The sequence below is a fragment of the Phyllobates terribilis genome, unplaced genomic scaffold (genome assembly GCF_046119375.1).
Source record: "Phyllobates terribilis strain yellow unplaced genomic scaffold, ASM4611937v1 Scaffold_98__1_contigs__length_5973952, whole genome shotgun sequence".
NCBI classification, from domain to species: domain Eukaryota; kingdom Metazoa; phylum Chordata; class Amphibia; order Anura; family Dendrobatidae; genus Phyllobates; species Phyllobates terribilis.
In genome coordinates this window covers 2,375,981-2,397,804 of record NW_027362858.1, presented here as the reverse complement: position 1 = coordinate 2,397,804, position 21,824 = coordinate 2,375,981, and the positions used below count along the sequence as shown (strand labels likewise).

At 45.2% G+C, this 21,824-nt stretch overlaps 1 protein-coding gene across 1 annotated transcript in view; it reads right to left on the bottom strand.

Annotated features, from left to right (window-relative positions):
* The window catches only part of LOC141198613 (uncharacterized), a 171,917-nt gene extending 152,265 nt beyond the window's left edge, over window positions 1–19,652 (bottom strand). The window contains exon 1 of the mRNA XM_073663046.1: window positions 19,592–19,652. The gene's annotated coding sequence lies outside the window, so the exon portion shown is untranslated. The remainder of the gene's footprint in view (window positions 1–19,591) is intronic.
* Between the last annotated feature and the right edge of the window lie 2,172 nt (window positions 19,653–21,824).

Here is a 21,824-nt window from a genome sequence, read left to right as displayed (position 1 = left end):
AAGAAAATAGAAAAAAAATGTAAGCAAAAAATGTGTTGACATTGCTGACACTGGTATAGGGGTAATGTCCCCCAATTCTAACAATATCCCCCATCTTGGTATATATGCCCCCCTTCCTTTTATACGTGGCCCCCATCCACATCCTGGTATGCATGGCACCCCTCCATCCTGGTATGCATGGCACCCCTCATCCCTATCCTGGCATGCATGGCACCCCCCATCCCTGTCCTGGCATGCATGGCACCCCCCATCCCTGTCCTGGCATGCATGGCACCCTCCATCCCTGTCCTGGCATGCATGATACCCCCCATCCCTATTCTGGCATGCATGGCATCCCCCATCCCTGTCCTGGTATGCATGGCACCCCTCATCCCTATCCTGGCATGCATGGCACCCGCCATCCCTGTCCTGGCATGCATGGCACCCCCCATCCCTGTCCTGGCATGCATGGCACCCTCCATCCCTGTCCTGGCATGCATGATACCCCCCATCCCTATTCTGGCATGCATGGCATCCCCCATCCCTGTCCTGGCATGCATGGCACCCCCCATCCCTGTCCTGGTATGCATGGCACCCCCCTCATCCCTGTCCTGGTATGAATGGTACCCCCCTCATCCCTGTCCTGGTATGCATGGCACCCCTCATCCCTGTCCTGATATGCATGGCACCACTCATCCCTGTCCTGCCATGCATGGCACCCTCCATTCCTTTCCTGCCATGCATGGCACCCCTCATCCTTATCCTGGAATGTATAGCCCCTCATCCTTATCCTGGTAAGTATGGCCCCCTCATCCTTATCCTGGTAAGTATGGCCCCCTCATCCTTATCCTGGTATGTATGGCCCCCTCATCCTTATCCTGGTATGTATGGCCCTCTCAGCCTTATCTTGTTATGTATGGCCCCCTCATCTTAATCCTGTTATGTATGGCCCCCTCATCTTAATCCTGTTATGTATGGCCCCCTCATCTTAATCCTGTTATGTATGGCTCCCTCATCTTAATCCTGTTATGTATGGCCCCCTCATCTTTATCCTGTTATGTATGGCCAACTCATCTTTATCCTGTTATGTATGGCCCCCTCATCTTTATCCTGTTATGTATGGCCCCCTCATCTTTATCCTGTTATGTATGGCCCCCTCATCCTTATCCTGGTATGTATGGCCCCCTCATCCTTATCCTGGTATGTATGGCCCCCTCATCCTTATCCTGGTATGTATGGCCCCCTCATCCTTATCCTGGTATGTATGGCCCCCTCATCCTTATCCTGGTATGCATGGTCCCCCTAATCCCCATCATGCTGCACATAAAAAAATAAAATAAACACTCCTACTCACCTTTCTTCTCTCCTCCAGCGCTGTGTCCTGTCTGCCCCACTGATCTTACCATGTGAGCCACGCCTGCCATCACTACCATGCGCGGCTCACAAGGAGACATCAGCTGCCGGAAGTCACTGCTCCCCATGCCAGGACTGTGTGAGCGAGGAGCAGTGACTTCATGCTCCTTAATAGCCGGCACACAGCTGCAGCGCGGCTCCTGCTGGGAGATCGCGAGTGCCCACTATTAAAGGGCATGAATATTCACCCCCTCCCCACGACCATGAGCATAGAGAGAGGTTAAATATTCATTCATGCTCCCATGGGCGTGGGGAGCACTGAATATTCATTTTCTTTAGCAGCGGGGACAGTGTAGGCTGCAGCAGGCGGCTGCTGCCTCCTGTGCCCCACTCCTCCGCCGCTACCGCTCCCCCCCACACATCATATATATGCCCCCCTCATCCCCCAACATTCGGACTATAAGACGCACCTTTCATTTTCCTCCAAAACTTTGGAGGAAAAAAGTGCATCTTATAGTCCGAAAAATACGGTATTTAGTTTTCTTCTTTACGTCTAGTAAAAAAACCTATATATTTTAGGCCACAGACAACAAGTAGTTTCTTCCTCGGAGTCTGCAGCTGAACACGTTTCTCAAAGACTCATCTTCCATAAAGCTAATTCTCGTCTCATTTACCGACACTGGAATGGACATTATCAATACTGCAGGAGATATTCATTACACGTGACATGAGAAATAACTACTTCATGATGAGGATGACATCTTCATCTTCTGCTACAGCTCTAGAAACATATTTAGCCAGAGTGCTTCACTGACTACATCACCACCGGTCGTCTATATGAATGTTTCCCGTCTTCCCTGCACTGTAATCTTCCATCACATTAGATCTCACGTATGATTCACACACAGAAGTTTGAGGCTTTGACACATGGTAAAGTTTTTAATATTAGACAAAGTAGGACTATCCCGAATAGGTTCACCTTGCCATGGTAGCTTTCATGCTATTTTTGATCATCAAAAACAGTGTTACTAAGAACCCTATTTTATTTAAATGCACTTTTGCTTTTTATTTATTTATTTCTTTACAGCAGGGTTTATGATCATTTTTCTTCTTGTAGTTTTTTTCTGATTAATGTCTATTGTAAACATGCATTTTTTATGTGCTGCATGTATACCAATTTAAACCAAGCTCAAATTCTTGTTTTTCTCATGGGCACCATAGTGGCCGGGTGGGCTGCCGCTATGGATAATACGCCTCTAACTATACAACTACGATGTAGTAAAAATCTCAAAGGTTCTGGATTTATTAGTATCTGCACCAAGAATGGGGCTAAGTGAATATTTATTAATCAGCCCTGGGGTAGTCGGTGGAGTGGATGAAACAATATTGTGGGTGTAGGGGGCAGTACTATGGGAAAACCTCCCTAAAGTAAAATCTTAAACATTTATTAAATATATTCATTAAAAACTGGACTAACAGCACATATGTTCTTAAAACTAGCAAAATTACAAGCTGAATGGCTTGTTGTGGATGTATATAAACAGATCTAAACAATGATGCTGCTGAATAATTGATACAGTCACTACCTAACCCTATCCTGTACCTAAACTAAGCTTATACTGCCTAGCTGACGAGGTTGGCACCCTCAACAATGGTGACCCCGCTCACTGGTGACTGTACCACAGAAGCCCTTGTGATCACTTGCTGTTTTTGTAAGTTTGCCCACTGACAAAGACATGAACAGTCTATAATTTTAAGGGTAGGTTAATTTTAACATTGACAGATAGAATATCCAAAAAAAAGTCAAGAAAATCACATTGTATAAATTAGATAAATTTATTTGCATTTTGCAGTGAGAAATAAGTATTTGATCCCCTACAAACCATTATGAGTTCTGGCTCCTACAGGCCAGTTAGACGCTCCTAATCAACTCGTTACCTGCATTAAAAACAGCTGTCTAACATAGTCACATGTATAAAAGACTCCTGTCCACAGACTCAATCAGTCAGACTCTAACCTCTACAACATGGGCAAGACCAACGAGCTTTCTAAGGATGTCAGGGACAAGATCATAGACCTGCAGAAAGCTGGAATGGGCTACAAAACCGTAAGTAAGATGCTGGGTGAGAAGGAGACAACTGTTGGTGCAATAGTAAGAAAATGGAAGAAATACAAAATGACTCTCAATCGACATCTATCTGGGGCACCATTCAAAATCTCACCTCGTGGGGTATCCTTGATCATGAGGAAGGTGAGAAATCATCCTAAAACTACACAGGTGAACTTGTTAATGATCTCCAAGAAAACCATTGGTAACACATTACGCCTTAAAGGTTTAAAATCTAGCAGCGCCCGCAAGGTCCCCCTGCTCAAGGAGGCACATGGCAAACTTCAGACAGGCCTGCACAATGAACACCTGGATGATTCTGAGTTATTGGGAGAAGGTGCTGTGGTCAGATGAGACAAAAATTGAGCTCCTTGGCATTAACTCAACTCGGTGTGTTTGGAGGAAGAGAAATTCTGCCTATGACCCAAAGAACACCGTCCCCACTGTCAAGCATGGAGGTGTTTTGGGGGTGTTTCTCTGCTAAGGGCACAGGACGACTTCACCGCATCAATGGGAGAATGGATGAAGCCATGTGCCATAAAATCCTGAGTGACAACCTCTTTCCCTCTGCCAGGACATTAAAAATGGGTCGTGGCTGGGTCTTCCATCAAGACAATGACCCAAAACATACAGCCAAGGCAACAAAGGAGTGGCTTAAAAAGAAGCACATTAAGGTCATGGAGTGGCCTAGCCAGTCTCCAGACCTTAATCTCATTGAGAACTTATGGAGGGAGTTGACGCTCCGAGTTGCCAAGTGACAGCCTCAAAATCTGAATGATTTAGAGATGATCTAGAAAGAGGAGTGGACCAAAATTCCTCCTTACATGTGCGCAAACCTCATCATCAACTACAAAAAAAGTATGACTGCTGTGCTTGCCAACAAGGGTTTTGCCACCAAGTACTAAGTGTTGTTTGCAAGAGGAACCAAATACTTATTTGTCACTACAAAATGAAAATAAATGTTTCTAATTTATACAATGTGATTTTTATTGGATATTCTATCTCTCAATGTTAAAATTAACCTACCCTTAAAATTACAGACTGTTCATGTCTTTGTCAGTGGGCAAACTTACAAAAACAGCAAGGGATCAAATAATTATTTCCTTCTCTGTATGCATGTTTTTCTCAATATCTGAAATGAAATCAGAATAAACCTTTCCTGTTTTAGGTCAATTAGTATTACCATAATTTTTAATATTTGTCAAATGCCAGAATAATGAGAGAGAATGTTTTAAGGCATAATTATTACTTGCTGCAAAGTCAAAAGTTTACATACACTAATATTACTATGCCTTTAAACAATTCTGGACTGCCCATATGATCATATTGTTACGGGTCCAGGTGGTGGAACCTCTGTGCTGAGATACGAGGAGGGACCAGAGGGGCGTAACTAAGTGCCTAACCGGACCGACCCTGGCTACACGGTGGCTTAATCGACTCCGTGAACCAAGGAGGGACCAGGAAGGTGGACCAGGTGCCACACTGGGACCGACCTCGAGTGAGAGCAGGCAACTCGCACGGGACTGATAGCCAAAGCCGACAGGCACGAGAGAGGAGCATGGCTGACATACAATGCAGGTAAATGGGCAGGCTTGGCTGGCAGACTGACAGGCGGACACGGCTGATAGGCAGGCAGCACTGGGATCTGAGGGCTGGAGAGAGTGTTTAGAACACAAACCACAACTTTGCACAGGCACGTCCATTTTGGAGGAGGTGCCTTAAATAGGGGCAGTCTTCTGGCCATTGGCCGGGGACTTTTTAGGACGGGGCATGCGGCCCCTTTCAGAGGGAGGGAGCAGGGGGCACCGGACTGTAGCCGCGGTGGTGAGTGGATCGACGTCTCTGCCGGGCAGGAACCAGAGATGCCGATGCTACATATATCATGTGTTTGGAAGCTTCCAATAGGTTTTTTGGCAACATCTTAGTTATTTAGAGACACACCCGTGGATGTATTTTAATGCACACCTGAAACACACTGCTTCTTTGTGTAGCATCATGAGCCAAGATATCAGGAAGAGAATTGTGGACTTGCACAAGTCCAGCTCATCCTTGGGTACAATTTCAAGATACCTGAGGGTGCCTCGTTCATCTGTACAAACAAATATACGCAAGTACAAACAAGATGGGAATGTCCAGCCATCATACCGCTCAGGAAGTAGGCGGGTTCTGTGTCCCAGAGATGAACGTGCTTTTGGTCTGATATGTGCATATCAACCAAAGGACAAAAGCAAGCGACCTTGTGAAGATGATGGCGGAAGCTGGTATGACTGTGTCAATATCCACAGTGAAACGAGTGCTGTATCAACATTGGCTGAAAGGCCACTCTGCCAGGAAGAAGCCATTACTCCAAAAGAAACATAAAAAAGACATATTAATGTTGGCAAATGCACACAGGAACAAATACCTTAATTTTTGGAGGCATGTCCTGTGGTTTGATTAAACTAAAATTTGGGCATAATTACCATTGTTACATTTGGAGGAAAAAGGGAGAAGCTGAGAAGCCTAAGAACACCATCCCAACTGTGAAACACGGGGGTGACAGCATCATGTTGTGGAGTTGTTTTGCTGCAGGATGGACTGATGCACATCACAAAATAGATGGCATCATGAGAACAAAATATAATTTGACAATACTGAAGCAACATCTCAAGACATTAGCCAGGAAGTTAAAGCTTGGGCGAAAAAGGGTCTTCCAAATGGACAATGACCCGAAGCATACTGCCAAAATGGTAACAAAGTGGCTGCCAAAGTCAATGTTTTGGAGTAGCCATCACAAACCCTGATCTCAATCCTATTGAAAATTTATGGGCAAAGCTGAAAAGGCAGGTGCGAGCAAGGCGACCTACAAACCTGGATCAGTTACACCAGTTTTGTCAGGAGGAAAGGGCCCAAATTCCAACCGAACTAATGTAAGAAGCTTGTGCAAGGATATCCCAAATGCTTGACCCAAATCATTCAGTTTAACCCCTATACCTTCCAGGGTGGTTTGCACGTTAATGACCAGGCCAATTTTTACAATTCTGACCACTGTCACTTTATGAGGTAAGAACTCCCTGATTAAGAGATTGTTTTTTCATGACATATTGTACTTCATGACAGTGGTAAAATTTCTTCTATATCACTTGCGTTTATTTGTGAAAAAAAATGGAAATTTGGGGAAAGTTTTGAAAATTTCACAATTTTCAAACTTTGAATTTTCATGCCCTTACATCAGAGAAATATGTTACACAAAATAGTTAATAAATAACATTTCCCATATGTCTACTTTACATCAGCACGATTTTGGAAACAATTTTTTTTTTTTGTTAGGGAGCTATAAGGGTTAAAAGTTGACCAGCGATTTCTCATTTTTACAATAAAATTTACAAAACCATTTTTTAGGGGCCACATCACATTTGAAGTCACTTCGAGGGGTCTTTATGACAGAAAATACCCAAAAGTGACACCATTCTAAAAACTACATCCCTCAAGGTGCTCAAAACCACATTCAAGAACTTTATTAACCCTTCACGTGCTTCACAGCAATTAATTGAACGTGAAAGGAAAAAATGAACATTTAACTCCTTTTCACTAAAATTTTAGTTTAACCCCCAATTTTTTTTTATTTTCACACGTGTACCAGGAGAAATTGGAAACCAAAAGTTATTGTGCAATTTCTCCCGAGTACGCTGATACCCCATGTGTTGGAGAAAACTACTGTTTGGGTGCACTGCAGGGCTCGGAAGGGAAGGAGTGACACTTTGGAATGCAGACTTTGATGGAATGGTCTGAGGGCGTCATGTCACGTTCTCAGAGCCCCTGATGTGCCTAAACAGTGGAAATGGCCAACAAGTGCCCCCTTTTGGAACGGATACCCGATTTGTGAATGTTATAATGTAGTGTCATACGTCAGTTGTGTAGGACAACCTGACGAACACTACACAACTGATGTATGACAACCTGACGAACTCTGTCAGTTGTGTAGTGTTCGTCAGGTTGTCATACGTCAGAAATTAATTTAGTAGTCCATGGAAGTATGGTACCTTTTGAAGCATTTTTTCATGCACAGGCCAGGTTTGTCGGGGAAGGTGTCACATTGATAAATGGTGTCCTTGCGTATTCACCTTTTATAAACACACTCAGCACTTCTTTTTTTACTTCCCTCACAGAGGAAAAAAAGGTATCTGCCCAGGGAAATGCTGGTCTGATACAATTCTAGGACCTTCAGTTCCGGAAGTACTGGGGCCCGCTCCGTCACCAGTGCAAAATATCAGGGCCTTGATAACTACCTCCTGGAACTGAAGGTACAACGTAGAAGTCTGGCCTGCACATTGTGACAGAAGGAAAGCGTTGTGCATTGCCATCTGTACAATGTGCACGGCCAACTTCCTGTACCACACCTTGGCCTTTCTTAAAGTACTACTGTACGGCTGGAGGACTTGATCAGAGAGATCAACTCCCCCCCATGTACTTGTTGTACCCCACTACACAGTCTGGTTTGATGACCTGTGTAGTGGAACCTTGTACAGTGCTGAGGGTGCTGCCATCACCATGTATGGTGGTCAAGAAAAGGACATCCCTCTTGTCCTTGACCACCAGAGGTTGGTCGAAACATTGGGAACTGCTCTCACCCCTTCTGAGCAGCTTCCCAATTAGCATCTTTGGGAGGCCTCTCTATTTTTGCAGACAGTATTGGAGGCTGCGGTACGTCGTGCAGAGAGGGACTTGAAGAGAGGGACACTGGTATAAAAGTTATCCACGTACAAGTGATAACCTTTATCCAGCAGTGGGTGCACCAAGTCCCACACAATTTTCCCACTCACTCCCAGAACAGGGGGGCATTCAGGGGATTCAATCCGAGAGTCCTTCCGTTCATAAACGCTAAACTTGTGAGTGTACCCTGAGGTACTCTCACAAAGTTTATACAGCTTGATTCCATACCTGGCCTTCTTACTGGGCAGGTACTGCCGGAATCCAAGCCGCTCCATAAAAGCCATTAAGGACTCATCCACGCAGATGTCCCAAGCAAACTTGTTGTTGAAGTGGACGATGACCGGTCGAACTTTGAAAAGATGATCAAAGTTCGGGTCATTGCGTGCCGGACACCTTGCATTATCGATGTAATGCAAGAACTTGTGGATGGCCTGAAAACGTTTCCGGGTCATGATCATTTGTAACACTGGAGTGTTATAGAAAACGTCAAACTCCAATATCGCCAAAGTTCTGGCTTCTTCAGGATCCCCATATGAAGACCAGGCCCCAAAACGTCATTATTTCTACTGCATCTACAGGAGACCAGTTAGAAAATGATGAAGAGGGGTTTTGTTCCAAAAATTGATGAGTGTATATTTAGTTTGGCCCACCAAGAGGTTTACAAGATCCTCAGAGAAAAAGACTTTGAAAAAGTCTAGTTCTGTGAGGCCGGTGGTGTCAAACTTGATTCCTGATTCCGCCACAAAATCAGGAATCAGTGGCTCATAATTTTTGGGGGCCGAGATCCACATGGGGTCAGTAGTGGGGGGGGCACTGGTTCATCTTTTCTCCTGGGTCGTCTGAGTGGCGGTTCAGCAGAACCTGAAGGACTCCCGCTTTCCCGACTCCATGTTTTAAAATTGTGAATAAAGAATAAAGGATCTTCATATTCAATGGCTGGCTGGAGTGCCACCTTCTATCTGATAACAGGATATCAAAGGAAAAATCTTTCTTTGGGCAGAGCACCTGATGATTAGCGATCCCTGGCTATTTGTGACTGACGCTCACTGGACTGCACAAAGGTATGCGATTGGAATAAGTGCTGGTTTTTCATTTTCTATTTATTTGACCTGAGAAGGAAGTGGAAGAGGAGGAGGAAGAGGAGGATAATGAGGAGTCAGAAAAATAAAGAAAGGTGGGATCCTCGCCCTCGCTGTCAGTGTCGGAGGCAAGAAAAGGGTATGCCTCCTCCGCTGAATAGTGAGTTTGGGATGAGCGGGACATTTTTTTTTTAGTTATGTATGTGGTGCCTGTGTGTCAGTACTTTATTTAGAGTGTGTGTATGTGTGTCAATGTGCTTGGTGTGAACTTTTTTTTCTGAAAAAAAAAAGAGAAAAAAGGAACTACCGTAGGTGGTGCAAACAGCGAGCACTAGTGTGGATCGGTGAACTATGTCACCAATCAACTCTCGGCAGCTGCTGGGTGTGCGCGCGGATGTGGTGCAAAGGACGAGGTTGCGTAAAACACCGAGCACGAGTGCTGATCAGTGATCTGTGGTCACTGATCAGCGCTCGGCTGCTGCAGGAAGCGCAAAAAAAACAAAAACGGACAACAGTCGAGCGATGAAGTGATGATCAGCACTTGGTGGCAGAAAGGGGGATGGGAAGGGTGACAGGGGGATTGGGGTGGATGAGAAGGGATCAAAAAATCCTACTTACAGTTGTCGACTTTCAGATGTCGTCTATCAGATGTCTTCTGTAAGATGTCTTCTGGAGCAGGAGCGGCGATTGTGGTGTCACAGGCTTCTGTGGCCCAGCACGGCGCAAAATCGGACAGTGCGACCGCCCTCTAGAAAAGAAAAAAGGTTAGTTGAAAAAAAGGCAAAGTAGGGAGCACGAGTGCTGATCAGTGAATTGCGTCACCGATCAACTCTCGGTGGCTGCTGGATGTACGCACAGAGGTGGTACAAAGTGAGGGGAGGGGGGGGGGCGGAGAAAGAATTGACAGGGATGAAAAAAATTAATTGAAAAGCAGCAAGCACGACATTGATCAGTGACGTAGTCACTGGTCAGCGCTCGGCCGCTGCAGAACGCACAAAAAATAAAAAAAAAGGGGGCAGGGTGGGTAAAAAGGGGGAGGGGGGTTGGGGTGGATGAGGGGAGAACAGGGATGGACTTACCAAAGTCTTCTCTGTTCTTCTTTCAGCAGCAGGTTCTGGAGCAAGATCTGCAGCAGCAGGAGACCCAGGACGCAGGAGACCCAGGACCCAGGAGACCGCAGCAGAACGCCGGAGCAGCTGCAACTGGAGCAGGTGAGAAGAAGGTCTTGTGGTGTCACAGGTGCTCCTGTGGTAACACAAGGCCCAGCACAGAGGTGATCAAACGTGACCGCTCTGTATGTCACCAGCCGGTCACCTCCGGGTCAGGCACTCTGGTTGGCGCGATCGATGATGACATTGATCGCACCAATCAGAGATGGCTAAGGCCTGGGCAGCATCACAGGGGGTCACAGGGAGGTGACAGGCAGGTGACAAGCCGGTCACCGCCCTGTGACCGCCTTTTCACCTGTGTTCAGGTACTCTGATTGAAGCGATCGATGTCATCATCGATCGCTCCAATCAGAGCTCTCTGGGGCCTCTGCTGACATCACAAGGGGTCATGGGGCGGTGACAGGTAGATCACAAGCTGGTCACCGCCCCGTGACCGCCCAGTCACCGCACGGTCGCGGTATGATCGGTGCGATCGATGTGACTGGCGATCACACCGATCATAGCGGGTTGGGGAGAGGGCTGGGGTCTCTTAGCAACAGCCTAGGATCGATGCTCTTATGAACACCGATCCTAGGCTGCACATCACTGTTTCCAGCAATCTGATTGCCGGAAACAGTGAGAAATGCTGTGATTGGCTGTTCAATTCTGAACAGCCAATCACAGCGATCGTGTGTGGGTGGGGGGGGGGGCGGCGCAAACACCCCGGGATGACGGCGCCATATACCCTGAAGTAAGATGGCGCCGGAGATTTAATGCGATCACCGCGACTTTGGTCGAGGGACCGCATTAAAGCTAGGACATACTAATATGTATTAGGCTCTTAAGTCCCAGGGCACAGATACGTATTAGTATACCTTGGGCTACAAAGGGGTTAACGGCAATGGTACCAAATACTAATTAAATGTATGTAAACTTTTGACTTTGCAGTAAGTAATAAAGATGCCTTAAAACATTCTCTCTCTCTCATTATTTTGGCATTTGGCAAATATTAAAAATTATGATAATCCTAATTGACCTAAAACGGGAAAGGTTTATTCTGATTTCATGTCAGATATTGAGAAAAACATGCAGATGTGTCTTTTTATATAGTGTATGTAAACTTGTGGTTTCAACTGTATATAATACACTGATACATTAAATAGAACCAGATACGTATCAAGGTATATATAAAGGAAATGGTATGGTACACAGAATGTTTCAATAATCCGCCTCAACGCGTTTCCCCAACAGGTTCATCAGGAGGCTTAATACAGGGATGATAATTCATGATGTTCAGCATAGTGTGCCTAATAGCCAGGTGTCCATGTATAAATATCCCAATTCATCCAAAACACCTCCCAGACTAGGAGACCCATTCCCATTCCTAGAGGTGAATTGTCATAGGATATATAGAATGGAGTCTGGCAACAATAATGTACTGCGCCTGCGCTACTTCTCATGCACTAGAGGTCCGATAATGTCCATCCCCTAGTGTGCATGTCGGGAAGTGACGTGCTTTACACTGAAACACCAAATAAACTGATTGCCACCGCCCCACTGGTATCTGTGACTGCGCATTCCCATAGTTATGCGTTCTACGCCGGAACATATCTAGGATCATTGTCTGCGATTGCGTATGCCCGGATGTCTGCGTTCCACACCGGAGCACATATGGTATTGGACTGTATTCCATCTCTGAAAAATCCTCTCTCTGAGATCAGCATCATGGGAGACTAAAAACAAGTTGCGAAGACACTGGTGGGTCCCTCCTGCCAACCCCAAACAATATATCCATGGGGCCAGGTGATTTCTTTGTCCTCTCCTGGTCTCCCCAAAACGTATCCATGGTCTCTCTGATGGTCAAATGGAGGAGATCTGTATCTTTCCAGTCAGGGCCGATACCGTTAGAATAGAATCATTTAGAATAGAACGCTGTGCCTCTTTGGATAATGCCATGCAACCCATCTGCTGTCCTGAAGGATGTCTCTCATTCTCTTTGTAAAGTCTTTCTCCAATCTCTGTTTCAAGTGTGACTGCTACAGAAACACATGTCCCTTCTGCTTCTCTGGGCTCAGCCCCCTGAATGGCAGAACTGCTCTCACCCTCCCCCCCCCCCCCAAGCTAAGTGTGTATTAGTGGAGGTATCTTTCTCAGGTGACCTCATCAACTGGGTCTACATGTGAGACTCCCTGAGGTAAAGGCTCCACCGGATCTTCTTTCAACACTTACACAATGGGCCTGGACAATTTCTTGAACAATGGTTAGAGGCTACTGAGATAATAATAAGATTAGTGGAATACTGGACACTTTACAAGTTAAATTAGTGTACATAAACTGACGAGCAAGCAGAACATTAGTAAAACACAGCCAGCAATCTCTAATAAAACACAATAATGTATTTGTCTTGGATTAACAAATCTAATCGTCTGGCTAATTAAGATTTTACGCTGTATCGTCACACAAGTATTGCACATTCTCCCATCATGCAATAGGCATGTAGATCTATTTCATCACTACACAAAATATGAGATGATGATAGCCCACAGTATATTCCTAAATGGTCAAATTTGACCCCTATTGCATAATTAGAGATCTACAAGGATCACCACACTTGTTAATTACTAAATAGTATATATAGGATATAACTGATGAGAAATAATTCTGATATAGAAGCTCAGATATCTCGATGAAGTACAACAATATGTAAACCCCATTCACAGGGAACGGAGTAGCAATGGTTAGAGTATAAAACCCAAAAATGTAATCCAGAATGGGACTGTATTCACACAAAACAGGCACAGGAAATTTGTTTATTGAGTCCCTTAGGGGTTTATGAATCAAGTCTGGAAATTCACTTACTTTCCTTTTTGAGGACACATCTATTGAGATCACCTCCTCTCACATTGGGTTTAAACTCAATGATACAAATGGAGAGGTCTCTGGTTTTACCTCAATGTGCACTGTTTATGTGTCTCACTAATGGGGTGTCTAGACCATGGAGTATATCTCCCAAGTGCTCCCCACCCTCCTCCTAGATTGCCTCTTGGTCATGCATACATAATCTAGGGGGCAGGTGCATGTGGCCACATATACAAGTCCTGAAGTTTTTCAGTTGAAATAATCCCTCTAGCTCTGGAAAAAGGTTTTACCTGTAGAGGAACTCGAGATGAAATTGGATGAGACCATGTAAATCTATGTACAATATCCTCCACATTTAAAGAAACAGCAGATTCTTCTATCCAACCAAGTCCCCTTGCACTAAACGGTCCCTAACTGACCGACCCTTTCTGAAAGTTATTGTGTGAGTAGATCACACAGCACCCCCAGGTCCGGGTTGACTACAAGTACACCCTAGTGTTTTCTGAGGATATTAAAGATATGGTCATTCTGATTGTCCTAAGTTCCTATTACTTGTGTTATCCCAGCTTTTTCTTGGTCTCTTGGTTAGGTATGAAGGAGTGTCTGTATACTTTTTCCATGAATCTGGTGTTCATGTCTATTTACGGTATATTAAAATCTGAGACATTAGAGCAGTTTTTTCTCAACCATAAAAATTGGCCCGTGGATATGTTTTTTTTAATTTTTTTATTTGGAGGATGGGGTTGTGGCTTTCCCACTTCAATAGTTTATTAGTGCTTGTAGGTTTTTTGTAGATGAGTGTCCCTAGGGTCCCATCCCCTTCTTTCTTAATTAGAACATCCAGGAAAGGCAACTGTCATAATTAAACTCTGATATAAATCTCAGGCCCACTCTATTGATGTTGAGTTCTCTGACAAATTCAAGAAACTTTTCACTCGTCTCTGACCAGATGATAAAAATGTCGTCAATATATCTATACTATGCCCCAGTATATGGATGCCACCACTTATGATCATCCCTGAATATTGTGGTTTCCTCCCACCAGCCCAGAAATAGGTTAGCATACGAGGGTACACAGGGGCACCCCATCACAGTACCGCTGAGCTCGGGGGAAGTACTTCCTGTCAAAAAGGAAGAAGTTATGAGTAAGGCTATGTGACCACGATGCAGAAATGCTAAGGATTTTTCCTGAGTGTTTCTGCATCTCCCCTGGCAGAAAAAAAGCATGCGGATTGTACATGCGTTTTTCCTCCCAGGGACATGTGCATGTGAAGCGTTCTTTACATGCATTTCCGCATGCGGGTTGACAAGCGCTTTCCAAGCGATTTTAGCATCATAGAATCATAGAATGCTAGAGTTGGAAGGGACCTCCTGGGTCATCTGGTCCAACCCCCTGCTCAAAGCAGGATTCACTAAATCATCTCAGACAGATGTCTGTCCAGCCTCTGTTTGAAGACGTCCATTGAAGGGGAACTCACCACCTCTCGTGGCAGCCTGTTCCACTCATTAATCACCCTAACTGTCAAAAAGTTTTTTCTAATATCTAATCTGTGTCTCCTCCCATTTAGTTTCATCCCATTGCTTCTAGTCTTTCCTTGTGCAACTGAGAATAAAGATGATCCTTCTACAATGTGACAGCCCTTGAGATATTTGTAGACAGCTATTAAGTCTCCTCTCAGTCTTCTTTTTTGCAAGCTAAACATTCCCAAATCCTGCAACCGTTCCTCATAGGACATGGTTTGCAGACCAGTCACCACTCTGGTCGCTCTTCTCTGAACTTGCTCCAGTTTGTCTATGTCTTTTTTAAAATGTGGTGCCCAAAACTGTACACAGTATTCCAGATGAGGTCTGACCAAAGAGGAGTAAAGACCGATAATGACTTCACGTGATCTAGACTGTATGCTTCTGTTAATACATCCCAGAATTGTATTTGCCTTTTTTGCTGCTGCATCACACTGTTGACTCATGTTCAGTCTATGATCTATTAGTATACCTAAGTCTTTTTCACATATACTGTTGCTTAGCTCTATTTCTCCCATTCTGTATATGTTTTTTTCATTTTTATTGCCCAGATGTAGTACTTTGCATTTTTCCCTGTTAAAAACCATTCTGTTGGTTGCTGCCCACTGCTCCAGTTTATTTAGGTCTTTTTGAATCCTCTCTCTCTCTTCTCTAGTATTAGCTATCCCTCCTAGCTTTGTGTCATCAGCAAATTTAATCAGTTTACCCTCAATTCCTTCATCTAAATCATTGATAAAGATGTTGAACAATACTGATCCCAGGACGGAGCCCTGTGGTACCCCACTTGAGACATTCATCCAGCTGGATGTGAAGCCATTTACAACCACCCTTTGAGTCCGATCACTAAGCCAGTTATGAATCCACCTAACAGTTGCCTGGTCCATTGCATACTTGGTCATTTTTTCAATAAGGATGGTGTGAGATACTTTGTAAAATGCTTTGCTGAAGTCAAGATATACTATATCTACAGCATTTCCCTGATCCACCCAGTCAGTGATTCTGTCATAGAAGGAAATTAAGTTAGTCTGACATGACTTGTTAGTTACAAACCCATGCTGACTCTGGTTAATCACTTCATTCTTATCCATGTACTTACATACATGTTGTTTAATAATTTGTTCAAAGATCTTTCCTGGTATAGAAGTCAGACTCACCGGCCTATAGTTCCCTGGGTCCACCTTCTTCCCCTTTTTGAAGATAGGAACAACATTTGCTCTTCTCCAGTCTTCTGGGACTTCTCCTGTTCTCCAAGAATTTTCAAAGATTATGGAGAGTGGTTCTAAAATTTCTTCTACGATCTCCTTCAGTACTCTGGGGTGTAATTCATCTGGACCTGGAGACTTGAACTCATTTATGTTAGCTAAATATTCCCTCACAATCTTTCTGTTTACAGATAACTTGGATTCTTCTATTCCTTTAAAAGGACAGTGAAGATCAGTTGATGTTACATTTTCTTTCTGAGAGAAAACAGATGCAAAATAGGAATTAAAAAGTTCGGCCTTCTCAACATCCTCTCTTACCATTTCTCCATTTTCATCCTGTAAAAATCCTATAGCATCTTTGACTTTTCTTTTACTTTTGACATACCCCCAAAATCCTTTTTTATTGCTTTTGACATCTCTTGCAAGCCTTAATTCATTGTCAGCTTTAGCTAACCTGATACGTGCCCTGCAGGATCTGCAGACTGCATTATAATCTTCTTTAGATATGCCTCCCTCTTTCCATTTAATAAACATTTCTTTCTTTCTTTTTAGCATGTGTTTAAGTTCTGTGTTCATCCATCCTGGTTTCCTTAAATGCTTCCCATTCTTCCTACTTTTCGGGATTGTTAACGATTGTGCTTTGAGAATCTCATTTTTAAAAATTTCCCATCCTTCCTGGACATTTTTGTCCTTAAGGACATCCAGCCATTGGATCCCTCCTATTCTCTTTCTGAGTCTCTTAAAATCTGCCTTTCTAAAATCTAACCTTGAAGTTTGAGTCTTCACATGTCTTCCTCCTCTAGTTATCCAAAATTCTATAATAGTATGATCGCTGCCTCCTAGGGTCCCAGCCACCTTTACCTCCTCAACCATTTCCTCCCTGTTTATAAGGATTAGATCCAAAATAGCAGATCCCCTTGTTTTCTCCCCTACCTTTTGGAAGATAAAGTTGTCAGCAAGAGAGGATAAGAATTTGCTTGACCTGTTAGTTTTACTTGAGAGAGATTCCCAACAAATGTCTGGATAGTTGAAATCTCCCATGACCACTACGTCATATTTTTTGGAGAACTTGGTCATTTGATGCATAAGGAGTTCATCCATATCTTCAGCTTGCCCAGGTGGCCTGTAGTAAATGCCTACAATGGTGTCCTTTCCGTTGTTCTCTCCTTGTATTCTTACCCAAACAGTTTCCACAGAACTCCCAGTCTCTGAAGCTTCAATCTCTGTGCAGATATACGCTTTTCTAACATACAATGTGACACCTCCTCCTCGTTTATCAAGTCTGTTTCTTGCAAATAAGTTGTATCCTTTTAGCCTTTTATTCCAATCATGTGTATCGTCCCACCAAGTTTCAGTGATTCCAATGACATCATATTCCTTTTCCTGCGTTAGTAGTTCCAATTCTCCTTGTTTGTTGCCCATGCTTTGTGCATTTGTATAAAAACATTTTAGTTTGTGATTGGCTTCTCTTCCTCCCATATTTTTATTATTTAAATTGTTTTGTCTTTGTTCTTCCTTTCCACTTCCAGTAGCAGAGATCTCAATAGTATTTGTCAGCTGTATGGCTTTTTCTGGCCTTTTGCTTCCCTTCCCACATTGTTCTAGTTTAAAGCTCTCCTGATGAGTGTAGCAAGGCGACTTCCAAATACGTTTTCCAGTCTTCGTAAGGTGCACCCCATCTCTAGCAAGTAGTCCATCGTATAGGTAATTCATTCCGTGATCCAGAAATCCAAATCCTTGACGGCACCATCGACGTAGCCAGTTGTTCACCTGTAGAATCTTATTCCACCTCATTGTTCCATGGCCATCCACTGGGAGGATGGATGAGAAGACCACCTGCGCTCCCAATTCTTTCACTTTCTTGCCTAAGTCTTCAAAGTCACTGCAGATGGTTTCCAGGTCCTTTCCTGCGGTGTCATTTGTCCCCACATGGATTAGCAGGAATGGGTAGTGATCTGTAGGTCTGAAAAGTCTTGATATCCTGTCAGACACATCTTTAATTTTTGCTCCTAGAAGACAGCACATTTCTCTTGAGGTTATGTCTGGTCTGCAGATAGCGGCCTCTGTTCCTCTTAACAGGGAATCCCCCATGACCACCACTCTCCGTTTTTTCTTCACAACATTCTTCTTTCTCCATCCAGGAGGATTCTGAGGGCTTACAAGGTTATTCATTGCTGGCAAAGTCATATCTTGCTGTATTTCTTCATGGTTCTCCTGCGAGAGAGCCTGGTACTGGTTCCTGAGCAGTATGGGTGCTGACTGCCTCTCGATCCTCCTGCTTCTGTGGGTCACATGCTTCCATTCCTCTGTTTCCTCAGGTGCATCACTTGGAAAGTGCTTGTCAACTTGGTCACACTATATAAATCCATGCAAACGTCAGCATCGCGTGACCCGTCACATGACTATGACGTCAGCGCAGGTCCTTCAGTCCACCGCAATCTTTCGGCAAGGGAGGACGAGCGCAGCGGGGGCCGTCAGAAGGTAAATATAACATTTATTTTATTCTTTTTTTTACAGGTTCTATGGTACCCGGGTCTGGAGGAGAGTCTCATACATACTGCATAAGGGGCATTACACTGTGGGGGGAATCATACATACTGCATAAGGGGCATTACACTGTGTGGGGGCATCATACATCCTGCATAAGGGTCCCAATGGGTGCATTACACTGTGTGGGGGCATCATACATACTGCATAAGAGGCATAATGGGGGCATTACACTGTGTGGGGGCATCATACATACTGCATAAGGGGCATTACACTGTGTGGGGGCATCATACATACTGCATAAGGGGCATAATGGGGGCATTACACTGTGTGGGGGCATCATACATACAACATAAGGGGCATAATGGGGGCATTACACTGTGTGGGGGTATCATACATACAACATAAGGGGCATAATGGGGGCATTACACTGTGTGGGGGCATCATACATACTGCATAAGGGGCATAATGGGAGCATTACACTGTGTGGGGGCATCATACATCCTGCATTAGAGGCATAACACTGTGGGGGCATCATACATCCTGCATTAGAGGCATAATGGGGGCATTACACTGTGGGGGCATCATACATCCTGCATTAGAGGCATAATGGGGGCATTACACTGTGTGTGGGGGCATCATACATCCTGCATAAGGGGTATAATGGGGGCATTACACTGTGGGGGCATCATACATCCTGCATTAGAGGCATAATGGGGGCATTACAATGTGTGGGGGCATCATACATCCTACATTAGAGGCATAATGGGGGCATTACACTGTGTGGGGGCATCATACATCCTGCATAAGGGGCATAATGGGGGCATTACACTGTGGGGGCATCATACATCCTGCATAAGGGGCATAATGGGGGCATTACACTGTGTGGGGGGCATCATACATCCTGCATAAGGGGCATAATGGGGGCATTACACTGTGGGGGCATCATACATCCTGCAAAGGGGCATAATGGGGGCATTACACTGTGGGGGCATCATACATCCTGCATAAGGGGCATAATGGGGGCATTACACTGTGGGGCAGTAAAGGGGTCCTGTACTATGAGAACAATACGTTTCCTCCCTTCCTGTCTCCATAGTTGGGTCGTCTGTATCTATTACAGGAAACAGAACAACAACCTTATGTAATGGGGTCTCCACATACCTCCACCTGCAGAGCCGCCACCACATATATGGCTGCTCTGTGCGCACAGGACCTGTGATGAGGTCACAGGAGGGGAGGAGTCAGGGGTCACATGATCAGGGGCCTCAGTGGATGCAGGACTCTGCTGTGCTGGTTGTCATGGTGCTGGATGAGCTGAAGTTTATGTGTGGGGTCAGGAGGGGTTTACAGTGTGGATGTAGCAGAGCCGCGTGTGTACGAAGTGTACGGAGCAGAGCCGTGTGTGTACGAGGTGTACGGAGCAGAGCCGTTTGTGTACGAGGTGTACGAAGCAGAGCCGTGTGTGTACGAGGTGTACGGAACAGAGCCGTGTGTGTACGAGGCGTACAGAGCGGAGCTGTGTGTGTATGAGGCGTACGGAGCGGAGCCGTGTGTGTACGAGGTGTACGGAGCAGAGCCGTGTGTGTACGAGGCGTACGGAGCGGAGCCGCGTGTGTAGGAGGTGTACGGAGCGAAGCCGCGCATGTACTAGGTGTACGGAGCGGAGCCGCGCGTGTACGAGGCGTACGGAGCGGAGCCACGCGTGTACGAGGCGTACGGAGCGGAGCCGCGCGTGTACGAGGCGTACGGAGAGGAGCTGCGCGTGTACGAGGCGTACGGAGCAGAGTCGTGTGTGTACGAGGCGTGCGGAGCGTTGCCGTTTGTGTACGGAGAGGAGCCGTGTGTGTACGAGGTGTATGGAGCGTAGCCCTGTGTGTACGGAGAAGAGCCGTGTGTGTACGAGGCGTACGGAGCAGAGTCGTGTGTGTACGAGGCGTGCGGAGCGTAGCCATGTGTGTACGGAGCGGAGCAGTGTGTGTACGGAGCCGCGTGTGTACGAGGTGTATGGAGCGGAGCTGTGTGTGTGCGGAGTGGAGCCGTGATTATAATCAGCTTTTGGGGGCTAAATGGTTTACTAACCTTCACCTTAGAGGGGCTTATTACAATTTGATTTGTACCAAGAAGGGTGATGAGTGGAAAACAGCGTTTTTATCGTCTGGGGCTATATTCGATAATCTTGTTCTGCCATTCGGATTCTCCAATGCACCAACAGGATTTCACAACTCTCTGAATGATATTTCTCTGATTACATTGGGAGATTTCTTGTGATTTATCTTGATTATATATATTTTTTTCTCGTGATTTGGATTCTCACCAGGAACATGTCCGTGTTTCTCCTCCAGAACTTATATCCTCCATTCTACCTAAAGGCATTGTGGTTTCTGTCGTATCCTTGGAGTTGGAAACTGAGATCCATAAAGTCCTGTTGTTGGCTCCTTCCACCACTTCTGGGTCCAAATTATTTGTAGCTGTGTATCTAAGATTGCGTCTGTTGCAGTAGTTTCATGATTCCATCTTGAGTGATCATCCTGGGGTCACAGCTATGCAGAAAGTTATTGCTAGGCTTTTTGGTGGTGTAATGCAGCAGCTGGCTAGCATTACTGTAAATGGTCCAGGATGTGTTTACCGGACCATGTATCTTCCCCTTTAACTGACTGGTCACATGACTGTGACATCATACAGGTCCTGTATGCACAGTAAAGCTCTGTACACGTGACTGGGACAGCAGACAGGACCTATACACACAGCTGACTGATCACATGACTGTGACATCAGCAAGGTCCTGTCAGTATGTGGCTGTCTGTGCACGGCATATATAAACCCTGCTTAATTTGAGACAGGTGTGAGAGGCGTGAGGCCTGTTCCCCATGTGTGTGTGATACCGTGAAGCCTGGCAGCCTGAAAGGTCGAGACTTGATCCTGTGTGGATGCTAGTGGCCTTGGAAGGCAGCGGCTTTGTAGTGAAGCCTGGTACCTGAAAGGTCGAGCCTGGATCCTGTGTGGATGTGAGTGGCCTTTGAGGGAGAGCCGGTTTGAGTAAGAGTCCTGAAAGGCAGAGCCTGGATCCTGTGTGGATGTCAGTGGCCTTTGAGGGAACGACGGCTGGAGACCCCCACCTGGGAAGCCGCAGAGCCACAGTGGTGGCAGAGTAACGGACTGAGACAGCAAAGGTAATACCCGGTGCTATATGGACATTGTGATATGAACATTGCTACTTTATTACCTTGCCGTAAGCTGTACACTGGAGCAAGTGGGCCGGTGTGCCACTTGGCTCATGAATTGTTTGTGTGTAAACCTGCCGGTGGCGGACTAAGATGAACTGTGTGTGAACAGCGGTTTATGAAGTGCCATAATAAACTGCAACACTGTGTGAAAAACGTAAAGACATTGCACG